The sequence below is a fragment of the Armigeres subalbatus genome, unplaced genomic scaffold (genome assembly GCF_024139115.2).
Source record: "Armigeres subalbatus isolate Guangzhou_Male unplaced genomic scaffold, GZ_Asu_2 Contig12, whole genome shotgun sequence".
Taxonomy (NCBI): Eukaryota; Metazoa; Arthropoda; class Insecta; order Diptera; family Culicidae; genus Armigeres; species Armigeres subalbatus.
The window spans coordinates 153369-166706 of NW_026941956.1; the positions used below are offsets into that span (position 1 = coordinate 153369).

The window sequence follows — 13338 nt, forward strand, 5'->3', positions numbered from 1 at the left end:
TCCTTTCACAACAATCTGGGTACCAAGACGCATCTGCTTGTTCATCTCATCGACGAAAGAAAATGTATGGCAACAAATGGGCGGTAGACCAACAACGACGTCGAAAAAGCCAACTGTCCAAACGTCTGGATAATTTGAAGAAATTGAATAATAGTGTTCAAAGTGATTCCGTATTGGAGTGTATGGATGTTACTTTCATCAACAATTTTAGTAATTCTTGTTTGCTGAATGTCTCGATAAAAAACATTTCGACACAAATGGAAATCAGCAGGTGGTTTTCACACTTCCAAATTTCAACCCACCGTTATGTAAAAGGTTTAATCAATTGTTTGATCATAGTTCCAGGGCAAAAATGTGGTGAGGTTGAGTTACAAAAAAAAACTGAAATAAGACTGACTCTGAAAATTCTTGGAAATCTGCTTTCATCACATAACAATTTACAGCTCTTATGTCCACTTGTAATCCTGTGAAAGCTTTACTCACGTAAGGCACGTTTATCTTATTTGGAGAATTAAACTCAAATTCATAGTCTCATTTGTAGAATTAAACAAGTGACAGTTCGAAAATAAAAAAATCACGATCATGAAGCTGGTGCTAGTGCTACCAGCAATTCCAATGAAAATGATTCGATATCTGTCAAAGTACATGCTCTGCGAGCAGGGTTATTCGATAATTATTGAAATGTCACTTTTAAGTTTAATTTTAGCTTAATTTTCCAAGCCCTAATAAAAAAATGAAATTAGAAATAAAACACAAGTCAATTATTAAAACAATATAAATGCTATTAATTTGATGATTGACATATGATTCACCTTTTAAATTACTCAACTATCTCTAAAATTAATCACTGAGTACCATTCCTTTACTCCAAATCCTTCTTCCTTCTTGATCTGTTCCAGAGTTCCTTAGCTGCTTCCTCAATTGTTGAAGGTAAACGTTCGGTACAATACAACGGTGGCAGAGTAAAGCTGGAAATAAAGTTTGTTGTTACTTCAGCGCACGATACAATCATCCTTTATCATCAACCATAAAATCTTCAGCAAACTGTGGCATTTCTCTACATTAATATATTCTACCAACGGATGTTAGATTTTCTTACAATTCTGTAGAGACCTACCAAAATCTTATAAGAACTAAGGATTTACGAAATTGATGAATTTATATATTTTGGACGACCTACAATTTTTACTTTTCATACCTGAAGCTAATCTTTAGCTGAATCTAATTTTGCCTATTAGTTCATTATATAAAATTGTAAGAAAATCCATCAGTAATAGAGCATCAACTTGGCAAAAAAATCATCAATTCACGTCAATGTGATACTTAGCGCAGTTATTGAGTATAGTACTTACTCCAAAATCACAGAATCAGCGGAGAGAGTTGAATCTCGAACATATACTGGTCGAAAACCTGATGCTGCACCTGACGACACACGATGGCAAAGTACACTCCAAAGAACGCGCGCCGCCAAACACTCCATCACTACGTCATTTTAATCAAATCAAGGATCAAAATCCACTATCCAACCACCGTAAATCCTATTTTAATGAAGCCGGTTCTGAAGCTATCGAACCGAGGGACCTCAAATTTTTTGTTTTGATTAATTACACGGTGTCACTGTTGACGTGTGGTTGTCAAGGAACAGAAACGAAACAAGTTTCATGAGACGACCGCTAGGTGCACCGACACTCGAGTGTTCGTATGTAGATGTCAGCACAGGCACTTATGCGTTCATTCATTTATGGCAAGACAGTTTGGAGGGAAATCTTTGGAGAATTAAATAGCAACATGCTAAACGCCGGCAGATTTCCAATTAGAAATTAGATTCATTAGAACCGAATAACCAAACTATTCAGCTGACGAAAAACCCGTCAAAATCATTAGTAACAACAAAGTGAACTCATCTGGGAAATTGTTTTAGATGATTGTAATTGTTACGATAGGAATCAAACTTGACGACAAATGAGCATAATTCTATTTTCATATCGGATATAAGGCTATAAATAAAACTATCATTAATCGTAGAAATAGATAAACAGCTCAATTTTACCTATGTATGTGGTAAATTCCACATACAGAACTGGATCACTCTACTTGATCATTCGTGCTTGAACTCATTCAATATAAATGCAGTAAGGAAGATCCATTAATAACGTAACAAAATTGATTATTTCAACCCCTCTCCCCTATGACACACTTTTTTGATGAACTATCTGAAAATTTTGTTAATCGTCACACTTCAGCGTTACGTGTTATGGATGTTCCCTAATACGCTTGTTCGAAATATGACTTGCGAACTTGGAAATCTAAAGCCTACCGTTTCCTCCAATTTAATAACACCCAGCCGTGGTCCTCAAAATGGAAGCAAGCATCTTCGAAGCAGCTAGAAGAGACTGTAGCGACAGTAAACCTCGTTTCCGGTTCATTTGCGGCTGAAATTCAAATAGCAATCTATCGATATAAAACATCAATAATTGATGTATAACAATTATTATTCTCAAATCAAAGCTTAGGTAATGTGCGTTGAAAGAGTCGACTGGTATATAACACTATGGGACTCTCCACTGAACCTGAACGATGACTTCGGCCAGTCACCATTCAACAGACAAAATACAGTTTTTCTGCCGATCCGTGATGGTTAAAACGCCGTGTTCGAATATGAAACAATACGGATAGGGTTCGTTGACTCACGGCGCTTAAGTCTCTTTACAATTTTTTACTAAGTTCGATGAGACGCACGGTTATTTTGCTGACATCCTGTCGTTAGCTCATGCATCATTTTTATTGCCATGTATTGATGAATTGAATTTTCAGTACCAAAATCTGTCCACCTTATATGTATGTAGATTATAATCCCTCACAAACAAGGGTTTATTGCAATATGATGTGAATAAATAAAATCATATCGAAATATTTCTTAATTTATCCGCTTATCGAAATCTTTGAGCTACTATTTATAATGCTACTCAGCCGTCCAACTTATTAAACATATTTAATAAAATATTTAGTCAAGAAAATCTGTGGAATTTAGTTAATTTGAGCATAAAACAGTCTGCCCACGTTGCTATTGTGGGGTCCGGAATTCATACAGAGCATGAGCATTATGACCGCACAATTCTAGTTGCTAATCCGTGATTAGCTGAACAGTGTACAGAGAACACTATGAATGGGGCTTGGATTAGCTACCCATTCTCAATGTACACGTTCGGGAGCTCAAATTTAAAGTCAATAACGGCGCCGGCCACGTCCTTACGTCATATAAGAATGGAAGATTGTATGATCTGACTCATTGCTACTAGAGACCGAGTATACCTCTGCATCTCCACGATTGTCTTGGGATAGGATATCGTCTTGATTACAAGATAATATTCTGGATTCTTTTGGTAAGCGATGCGATCTATGGATGGAAATGGCACTAATACAGGTTAAAGTTAAAAAAACATACGCCTGGTGGCATATGAAAGCTAGGAGATTCGCGTTTTGGACGACCGCACGGAAGCGCAGCACTCTTACTCGCACTGTGCCGTACAGCAAACTGAAGAACTGCTTTTTCGACCGCGCGCGACATGCACATGAGCCACCGAACACAGATAGATACTTTATTTCTTTCCGACGCTAAAACACGCACTGCCCCTTGTTCGTGCTACTCTTATTACCGGCCGCAATGCAGAACAAATATTTCGGCCGATCGCGTCATCGTTCTGCAGTCCGAAACAATCTCGCACTGAACTGATTTTTACCGCCGCGAATGCAGAACATATTTCGGCGATCGCGTTCGTTCTGCGTCCGACAAGAATCTCGCACTGAACTGATTTTTATTACCGGCCGCGAAATCGGAACAATCTGGACCAACATTTGAAAAGAGGCGTAAAGCAATTTATTCCATCTGATTCTTCGTCTACGCATAAAGCTATATATGTGGACAAAGAATCAGAAGGAATAATTTAATAGGAATAATTTTGGCTGTGCCCTTTTCGTGTTCGAAATATTTCAGCCGATCGCGCGATCGTTCTGCAGTCCGAAACAAGAAAAATCTCGCCTGAACTGATTTTTTACCGGCCGCGAAATGCAGAACAAATATTTCGACCGATCGCAGTCTCGTTCTGCAGTCCGAAACAAGAGAATCTCGCACTGAACTCTGTGGGGTCCGAATTCCTACACCGAAATCCGTCTACTTCGAGATATTAATTAAATATTATCTTAGCCTATGATCATATCGTTCAGATACTTGACCTTAAGCTTTTGGCCATTGATGTAGAAAGTAGGCTTTGAAATTTAATCAACGCAAATCAACAAAAATCACCACCCAGCAAACGTGGGTGTTGACACATATTTGACCATAATTTCACCAAAACTGACTGTGTTCGAATTTTTCGCTATCAATAAAGTAACATTAGCAGAATTTAAATTGTATGTTCGTTAAAATGATAGTCGTCCCCATTCCGCTCAGTCCATGGCTGCACGTTGTCATTCACGTTGTCATTCACGCAGTCTACGGAGGTTAGAAATCGTCTTCCACTGATAGATGCACTTGATCACAACACAGAATTATTCCACCATTCTAGCCGGAATAAAGTTAAATTTTCAAAATTGTCCTAAGAGCAGTCCAAATATGCCTCAAACTTCTCTGAATAGTAGACGAGCGACTCCTAGATGGTTTTCTTAGATTTAAAGTTTTACCACTACACTTCTAGAAAGGTTAGAGGTTTTCGTTGAGGAAATTATGATTTTCTCTTTGAATTTAATTACTTCGTATGTTCTATTGTGGAAATTTTGGCAATAATCCACAGATCAGTACATACGAAAGTAGACAAAATATATCATGCAAACATATGACAAGAATGAATGGTTCTGAACAGAATACAAAGAGTAATTCAAGTCCCTTTCGAGCTGAAACTAGATAATGTTACTATATTTTCAATATCATAAACACTTATTCGATGATATTCGTAATATTTCAGTATAGAGTTGATGCATTTATGTCTATATTTTAGGATCCTGGAGAAAATCTGCAAATTTGCGCCATTTTGAAAGCAGATGTTTTTAGTTTGGTACTGTATTTTAAGGCATTTATGCCTATCATACATTCAACCTCCCTTGAAAAGGAAGAGTCATGAGCAATTTCCATGACACCATCTAGCTCTATGTTTTGCAAACACATAGAGTTGGGATTTCGTAAAAGCGTTGAGAGAATGAATTAAATGAAATTACCATTGTTTTCAAGGTTTTAAAGGGTAAAGCAATTGGGTCAAAAGTATGAAAATTAAAACTGATATTCAGCCAAATTATCATCACAGTATCTAAAATAAGGTGAAATATAGCAGATTTGAAAGATAAAATAATTTATTCCGGCTAGATTGCGAAAATACCCTATGTGCAACGGTGGCTTTTCATCCCCATCGCTCGCAAACACTGACGACGAACATCGCGGCACCACAAAGAGATGTCCGAAGCAAAGTTTCTGGAAATAAGGAAGAAAGCGTCTGCTTTTGGCCTATTCTTCTTCTATTTGACATTACATCCAAACTGGGTCAGAGCCACCTTGCAGCTTAGTGTTCATTAGGCACTACAGTTATTAACTGCAGGTTTTTTAAGCCATTACCATTTTGCATCCGTACATGTGCTAACACGATTATCTTTATGCCCAGGGAGTTAAGACAATTTCCAGAAAATTGCCTAGACCGGCACCGGCAATCGAATCCACCACCTCAGCATGGTCTTGCTTTGTAGCCACGGCTAGGACGCCCCTGCTTTTGCCTACCAAACTTAAAAAGGACAGTAGTTAATCTGTTGATTTTATTTTCAGAACTAACCATAATGCTCCGGATCTGTGGGAAGGTGGCCTCTGAGGTTAATTCCTATTTACTTTGAAGCTGATCTTGCTATTAAAAGCTATAACAATCAATTAATTAAAGTTGTAACAAGAATTCAAAGTTCGCCATTTTCTGGACTTTCAGCAGTTCGAAGAGTAATTTTTTGATAACCAGAATCGAAGAATGGCAGTTAAAAAAATGAAATTATTCACATAATCAGTTATTTCCCGAAGTTTAATGACATTTTTACAAAAACATTTTTCACTTCCTTTACATCACTTCTGAGTATTCTATCCTCTTCAGGATTCCTTCTCCAAGAGTTCTGAGGACTTCCTCCTTCAGGCATGTAGAAATTCTTCCTTCAAAATTTTAGGGTAGTGTTATTGAGTGTATACATAATTTACTTGTAGTTGAACCTCTGAAGCAGAAGGTGTTTCCGTTGCTGTCTGAAGAACCTCGAGATTAGTTTCCTCACCTCTGTCTTCAGTGTCGCTTTTCAGGTTATGGCCCAGACTGGAGGAAAATCGAAAGTTTTCGTTTCGACGATAATAATTTCCATAACTGGAAATTTCGAATGGAGACAGTGCTCATATGCACGATCTTCTGGATGTTGAGTTCGACGCTGAAGAAGTGCCGAATTACAAGTCGTAGAAGATTGAAAACAATAGCCGATAAAGAAAAGAAGTTTTCTGCTCGGAAAACACGTGAGAAAGTGTAAATCTTATATCGTTCAGTCAATTACGATAGCAGCTAGAGCTGATTAAAGATTGTGGTACACCTAAGCAGATTTGGAGCACAATGCAAAACGTTTTCGAACGTCGCGGTGTAGCTGGTCAGCTGTATCTCAGAAAACAGCTCTCACTTTAATACGTGGAGGGTTTGTCAAATATCGGAGCACCTGTTGCGGTTCGATAAGCTGATACGAGAGTTGAAAGGAAGCGGGGCGACAGTTGAGAATCAGACGCTGTATATGTCACTCTCTACATGCTTTACCTCATCGTTCGATTCCGTTGTGACGGATGAGTGTTACGATGGACTTCGTGAAGAAGCGTCTATTGGATTGGATTTGAGCGGCAACTCAAAAGCAGGGAAGATGGAGTGGTTGTGAAGGTTTGCAATGGCGAGGCAGGCAAAGAAAGCTCAAGTGCTTTCAGTGCGGGAAGATAGGGCACAAAAAGGCGGACTGTTACTGTGGTATACAGATGAGGCATAGTGAATTATAAACAATATTGATTATTGAGTAATCCAGGCGATAGCCTTTTTCAATTAATATGGTAGTATAAAAGTCAAATCGAAAACTAAACATTTTCATTTCAAACATATTTAAAAATCGAAAATGATTTGAAGCTATCCCCAGCTATGCAAGAAAAATAATAAAAGAAATACGTACGTCCGACGATTTCGATGTATGTGAACACGTCTGACAATCCCTCGATATATGCGACATCGTTGGATATCGCTATAGAACCTTGTTATGTATGTACATAAATAACCGTGCACGGACTAGATGAGCGAATTTATTGACGGACGCAGAAAGAGACGCATCTAGAGAGAGGACGCTTCGATCACTCTTGGATGGAGCTAGGGCTATCAATCATGGACGGATCACGATCGATTGGGCAGCAGCAAATGAGGAAGACGATCGACTCTGGACGCATCAACCTGACATCTCCGCTTTTTATGGTGAGCAGGTGGCACGCCCTCTGCCGGATGAAGCGTTGTGCAACATGTAAGGCTCTTATCAGAGCCAAGAGTTATATTACTTTTTCAAATCTTATGAGGAAACGCCATCTTGTAAAGTAGTGCGATCCTTCCAGATAAGAATAATATGGCGAAAGATTACGAAGTTACGAGCTTGATGCGAAGTGGAAAGCAAAAGTGAATAATCAAAACAAGTACCGAAAGCAAAAATTGACACAATCGGCAAAAGCGCACATTGGGCTGCAGACGATTGCTTCGAGTCTTTCATAGCAGCCGAGGAACAATTAGTTCGTATCGGTTGGTATTTGGATTTGGATTCGGAGCTACTGACCACGGCACAAAAACAAGCAGGCTCATCACGTATTAAACATTCAGTTTGATATAAAACATGTGGCGTCACTGCAATCTTCGCACAAGCTGGACCGAGACGATGCTCTACGTCGCAGCATGCTTACTTTTACTCCAACATGTGGCGATAAAACATGCACATTCAAGTGTCATTTTCACGAGCCTACCTTGTTTTCTGTATACCGTGCTACGCCATATGTTGAGCAGATCGCGATATTTTCGTCCATGCGGCGATTGGATCGACCAATTGAAATAATTGTGCAAATGGACAACTAGTGGCGGAGTACGACAAATGTTTACGATGTGTCATTATAAACGACAAAGTGAAAAGTGCAGCAAGAACGTTCTATTTTGCCGGGTTGAGTTGTAACTTGTTCTCGTTAAACGAATTCTGAGATCTCCAAGTGTGTTTTGATGAAGACAAAGCGAAAGTGATGAAGAACGGCGCCGTTGGCCAGTTGTCGTTTGAAGGCGAATTGTACGAACTTGACATTTTCTGTAAACGTGATGATATGGATCTGCATGGTCTCGGGAAAAGTCACCAATGCTATGGTGTGGCACCAGAGATACGGACGTCGGATCTGATAGTTTGCGTGAACTGGTGATATGAAAGTCCTTCTACAGGCATTCTGGAGTGCTCTTCTACAATTCTGACATTCTCCACCAGGAGAATTTCTTCCCACGAAATTTGGTAAAAACACATCCCCAGTGCTCTAAGAAATTCTTCTTTTTATTGAAAGCTCATCTGTGACTCCTTTTCTTTTCCGTCTACCACTGAATGTCAAACCTAACAGGTACTCATGCCTCTACTTATGAGAATTTTGAATTTTCGCACACCTTTCTTCGTTTTAGATGTTTAAGAATCCTGAACTTGACACATTTCTCAATAATTTAGGACCGAACTCGAAATGCTTCAAAAGATTCCACTTTCTGTAAGTTCGACCATTTTTATCAAATCGTTTCTCAATCTCAACCATTCAAGGATTTCCTTGTTTATTAACATCGTGCTCGGATACGATAGTAAATACCAAGCTCGAACGCTCCAAAAAAACTACTACAGTTTGAGAAATCTTCTTATTGGCATTACATTCCCAAACTGGGACAGAGCCGCCTCGCACTAGTGGTCTTTAAGCCTTCACAGTTATTAACTGCGAGGTTTCTAAGCTTACCATTTTGCTTCATATCATGAGGCTAACACGATGATACTTATCCCAGGAAGTCGAGACAATTTCCACAATTTCCTAGACCGGAAGAATCTAACCCTCACGTGATCTTCACTTTGCAACCGCATCGACCACTGCTAAGGAGAGCCACAGTTTGAAATACATCTATTTTCACCGTCGGTGATTAGGGGAGAGGCCCCAAAACGCCCCCAGGACAAAACGCCTTTGTGGTTTCCATATTTACCGTAATTAAGAAAGCCGTAACAAAACTAGATCCAAAACTATGTAGGTTAGAAAAAGTTTCAAAATAGTGTATGGAAGGTCGGAAAACCGAAAATTTTACATTTTGGAGAAACATCTAACATTTCGCGAGGCAAAACGCCTAGTGGCTAACCTACAATGTACTTGCGTCTCCCGAACTATCCATACCAGAATGCTGATTCGCCGACGCGTGGTGCTTTGTTCCCTAGGAGCCTGCCAGCTAAAAGGCGTTTTGCCTCATGAGTTTTCGCGCAACATAATATCACCATTTTTTAATGTGAATATTTTCAATATGATTGAGATTTTTGACAATTTTGAATGGCATCACTAGCTGTGGGTATGAAATAGCTCTTACAATCTAGTGTACAATGAGATTAATATTTGCTACTCACTGCTGCATGTTTTGGCACTCATCTCGAGTGCTCACAGCACTAGTCCAAGCAGCAAGTCAACCTGCACTTTCGTTCCGACTGAAACCAGCATACAGGTAAGACGAGTGCATCTGCATGGAGGTTCCTTTCGGTTCATTTCAGATTCTCACACTACTTCTCTTGTTTAACTGTTGCATAATAGAAAAACCCATGAATAGCGTTACAAATAAGACAATAAAGCGGTGTTTGTCAGGTATTATCCCCTCTTCCCCTACGCGATAGTACCACTCGCAGTGCATCTCGGTTGAGTGCAGTTACATTGAAACTACTGGCAAAAGTGACGAAACAAATAAACTGATAGTGTAAATCAAGTTCAATTGTCGTAGCGTATGTCTACCTACACCTTCGTCGTAGCGTTATTGGAACCGAGCCGGTGACAAGCGCTCATCATCATCAATAGACATAGCCCGCTATCATCATTGAAACGCAGTATAAACAAAAATTTGGCCTGGTTAGAACAAAGCAGTGTACCCCGAGTTGTAGGTGGCTTTTGAACGTGAACCAAATTAATTATGTCTTCCTACTACTAGAAGATTGGAACTGACAGTCAATCAACTCTATCATTCGTCAAATGACCGATATTTCCTCTGCCCCTAGAGCAGCAGGTCGCAACTTGAACTAACAAACCTCAATGGATGATTGGCACGAATGATATAGGCCAGGAAAGAGTATTTGTTCTTCGTCGAAAGACAGATTCATTGTAGGACATCAATCGAGCCAGGATTGGTATAAAGGAGGCCAGGACACTCAATGCCTCCCGCAAGGTCGTGCTCGTCATGCTTCGTACTAGTTCCGTAGATTTTTGCCTTTCGTATACTAAGTATACGAAAAGGCTATATGTTCGCTCCAAAATGAACTTTTATAGGAAGCCGAGACCCATGTGTTATAAAATCAACTCAGCTCTGACGAATTGAGGTGATGTCTGTGTGTGTGTGTGTGTGTGTGTGTGTGTGTGTGTGTGTGTGTGTGTGTGTGTGTGTGTGTGTGTGTGTGTGTGTGCGCACAAGAGCAAAAGTTTAGCTCACGTTTTTTTTGCACTTACCTCAAATTTACTCGCTTGCATTCGTTGCATTCGACGGATATCTGCCCATTGTTTCTATGAAATTGCCGGATCGGACTTGGGATTGGAAGTTATATATACTTTTTCTCAAAAAGCGCGTAAAAAGTCTAGCTCACTTTCAGACTTACCCTGAGGATTCCTCAAACAGGCTGCATTCGACAGATATCCTGCCCATTGTTTCCTATTGAAAATTGGACGGATCGGACAATGGGCTTAGATTAGGCAAAATACTTTTTCTCAAAAAGCGCGTAAAAAGTCTAGCTCACTTTCAATGCTACTTACCCTAAGGATTCCCTCACAACAGGCTGCATTGGCAATCCTGCCCCATTGTTTCCTTTAATGGACGGATCGGACAATGGGCGGTGATTATTGAAAATACTTTTTCTCATAAAAAGCGTAAAAAGTCTAGCTCATTTTTAATGCACTTACCTAAACGGATTCCTCACAACACGCTGCATTCACGCAGTATTCTGCCTATATTTCTTTGAAAATTGATCTGACAATAGGGCTTGGACTGGACTTGGACTGGACTGGACTAATCGGACAATGGAGCTGGTGTATAGCCAAAATACTTTTCTCAGAAAAAGCGCGTAAAAAATCAGCTCACTTTAATGCACTTACCCTGAACCGATTTGCTCAACAGGTCTTGTCTCGCAGAATCTTGTCTCATTATTTTTATTGAAATTGATTGCGATCGGACGATGGGCTCAGAAGTAATGCCCAAAATACTATTTTTTACCGACTGAGAAAGGCATCATCACCGCTAGTTGATTAATCTGGGTTTTTAGCTAGCTTAGCTTTGTATTACACATATCTATGGTTTCTCCGTGATTGACCAATCAGTGAAATTGCACAAAGAACCATCTGAATGATTGACTGGGATTCGTTCAAGCATTCTCAGTGTACAAGTTTAGTGACACTAATATTCAAATGATCAATACAGCGCCGCCACGTCTGTATGTCAGTTAGGAAGAGGAAGGAATATTAGTGATGTGGTTTTTGCTATGTGAAGACCGTGTTTACCTGCGTCTCACAAAAACAGGAAGAGTTTCAGTTAGTTGGTAGGCATAGTTGATCTGGATTCACTCATAAGCGATACGACCGTGCCATTCTTTATACACAGTGATTTTACCTAACCATGATTCGCCGCACAAAGTAAAACAAACTAACTAACTAACAAACTAAGCACACCGAGCAGGAACACGACCAAACGTATATCTATGATTTACTTCCGACCACAAACTACAACGATACCAGATCGTTCGACGTGTATATAAAACCGAGCATGAACAATAGTCACCTGCATGCCCGATGGCATATGCAAACTATAAAGGATCGAGTTTTGACGACGGAACCGACGTGCAGTATTCTGTACTCACTTCTACTTGATTGGAGCAGCGCATTATCCACCGAATATCAAAAGATATTTTTTTCTCTGGCTCGCGACGAATAACACGTACTGTACTTACTTTCCGATGGCTGCTGCAAGCTGTAGAAAATCGCACTTGTCTCAATGGATCAAAGCGATACCTGAAACACGAGTATCAGTGCAGACTATATAGGGCACCAAAAAGCTCTGTAAAAAACGGAAATATGCCTACGATGCGGCAACGATGTTCCGAAAGGAGAGGTGCAATAACCCGCCATATTGATCACCACTGCAAATCAGACCATCAAATTACGTCACAAGACTGTTTAAGTACAAACAAGAAGAAAAATCATTCGCTTAAAAACGGATCAACGGATGTCTTTCTCTGAAGCAAGACGTATGGTCGAACAAAAAAAGAAAACACTAGTCAGGGTAGTTCAAGACCATATTCAACAAAATTGGCCGATAAAGATAAACTGATACTAACCCTGCAAAGAAAGTTCAACCCTAGCTAGGGCTTGCCATATTGAAGAGACGAACAATCAACCCACAAATAATCACCCAGCATCGCGAGAACCGCAACCTCGCTTCAATCATTAAACCGTCGCAGAGAATCCACTACATCACGACACAAAATTCATCGCAAGCACCAGCGATCGGCTGTCGAGGAAGGATCAAGTCATTCATATCTCCCCGCTCGCCAGCGAGATAATCGCAAGCCCAACAAACAAAATTGAAATTTTAACTCGGAGCAAAAGCGTGAAACGACAAATGGAAATATCATCAACTGAACAACGGGAAACGAACTCCAGCAGAAATCGGAACATCAAGCTCGCCTGATAATACCAGACCAGAACAGCCAAGTAATCCAAAACAACCAAATCCGCCGATTAGATGGTAGTTTGAAGGCCAACTGGGAACTATACGAATAGCTCATGTAGAATCTCTTCACCCTGACATCGAGCTCTCCGTAACCGAATTCACTGATGGGGATCGTCTCAGCGGCAAAAGCCTGTATTCCAATTACATCAGGGGTCTAGGACCAAAGGCAGCATATGGTGGAACCAGGAAGTAGAAACAGCTGTAAAACAAAGACGTAAGAAACTAGGTCCTTCGTCGTTAAGGCAACGACGACCCCGTAGGCAGAAGCTTTGAAACAGTTTCAAAAGCTCGATAGCAATACGTAACTTCT

At 40.0% G+C, this 13338-nt stretch overlaps 1 pseudogene; it reads left to right on the top strand.

Moving 5' to 3' along the window:
• Window positions 1-7409: 7409 nt before the first annotated feature.
• Window positions 7410-13338, top strand: part of LOC134202368 (tryptophan 2,3-dioxygenase-like) — a 105558-nt pseudogene continuing 99629 nt past the window's right edge.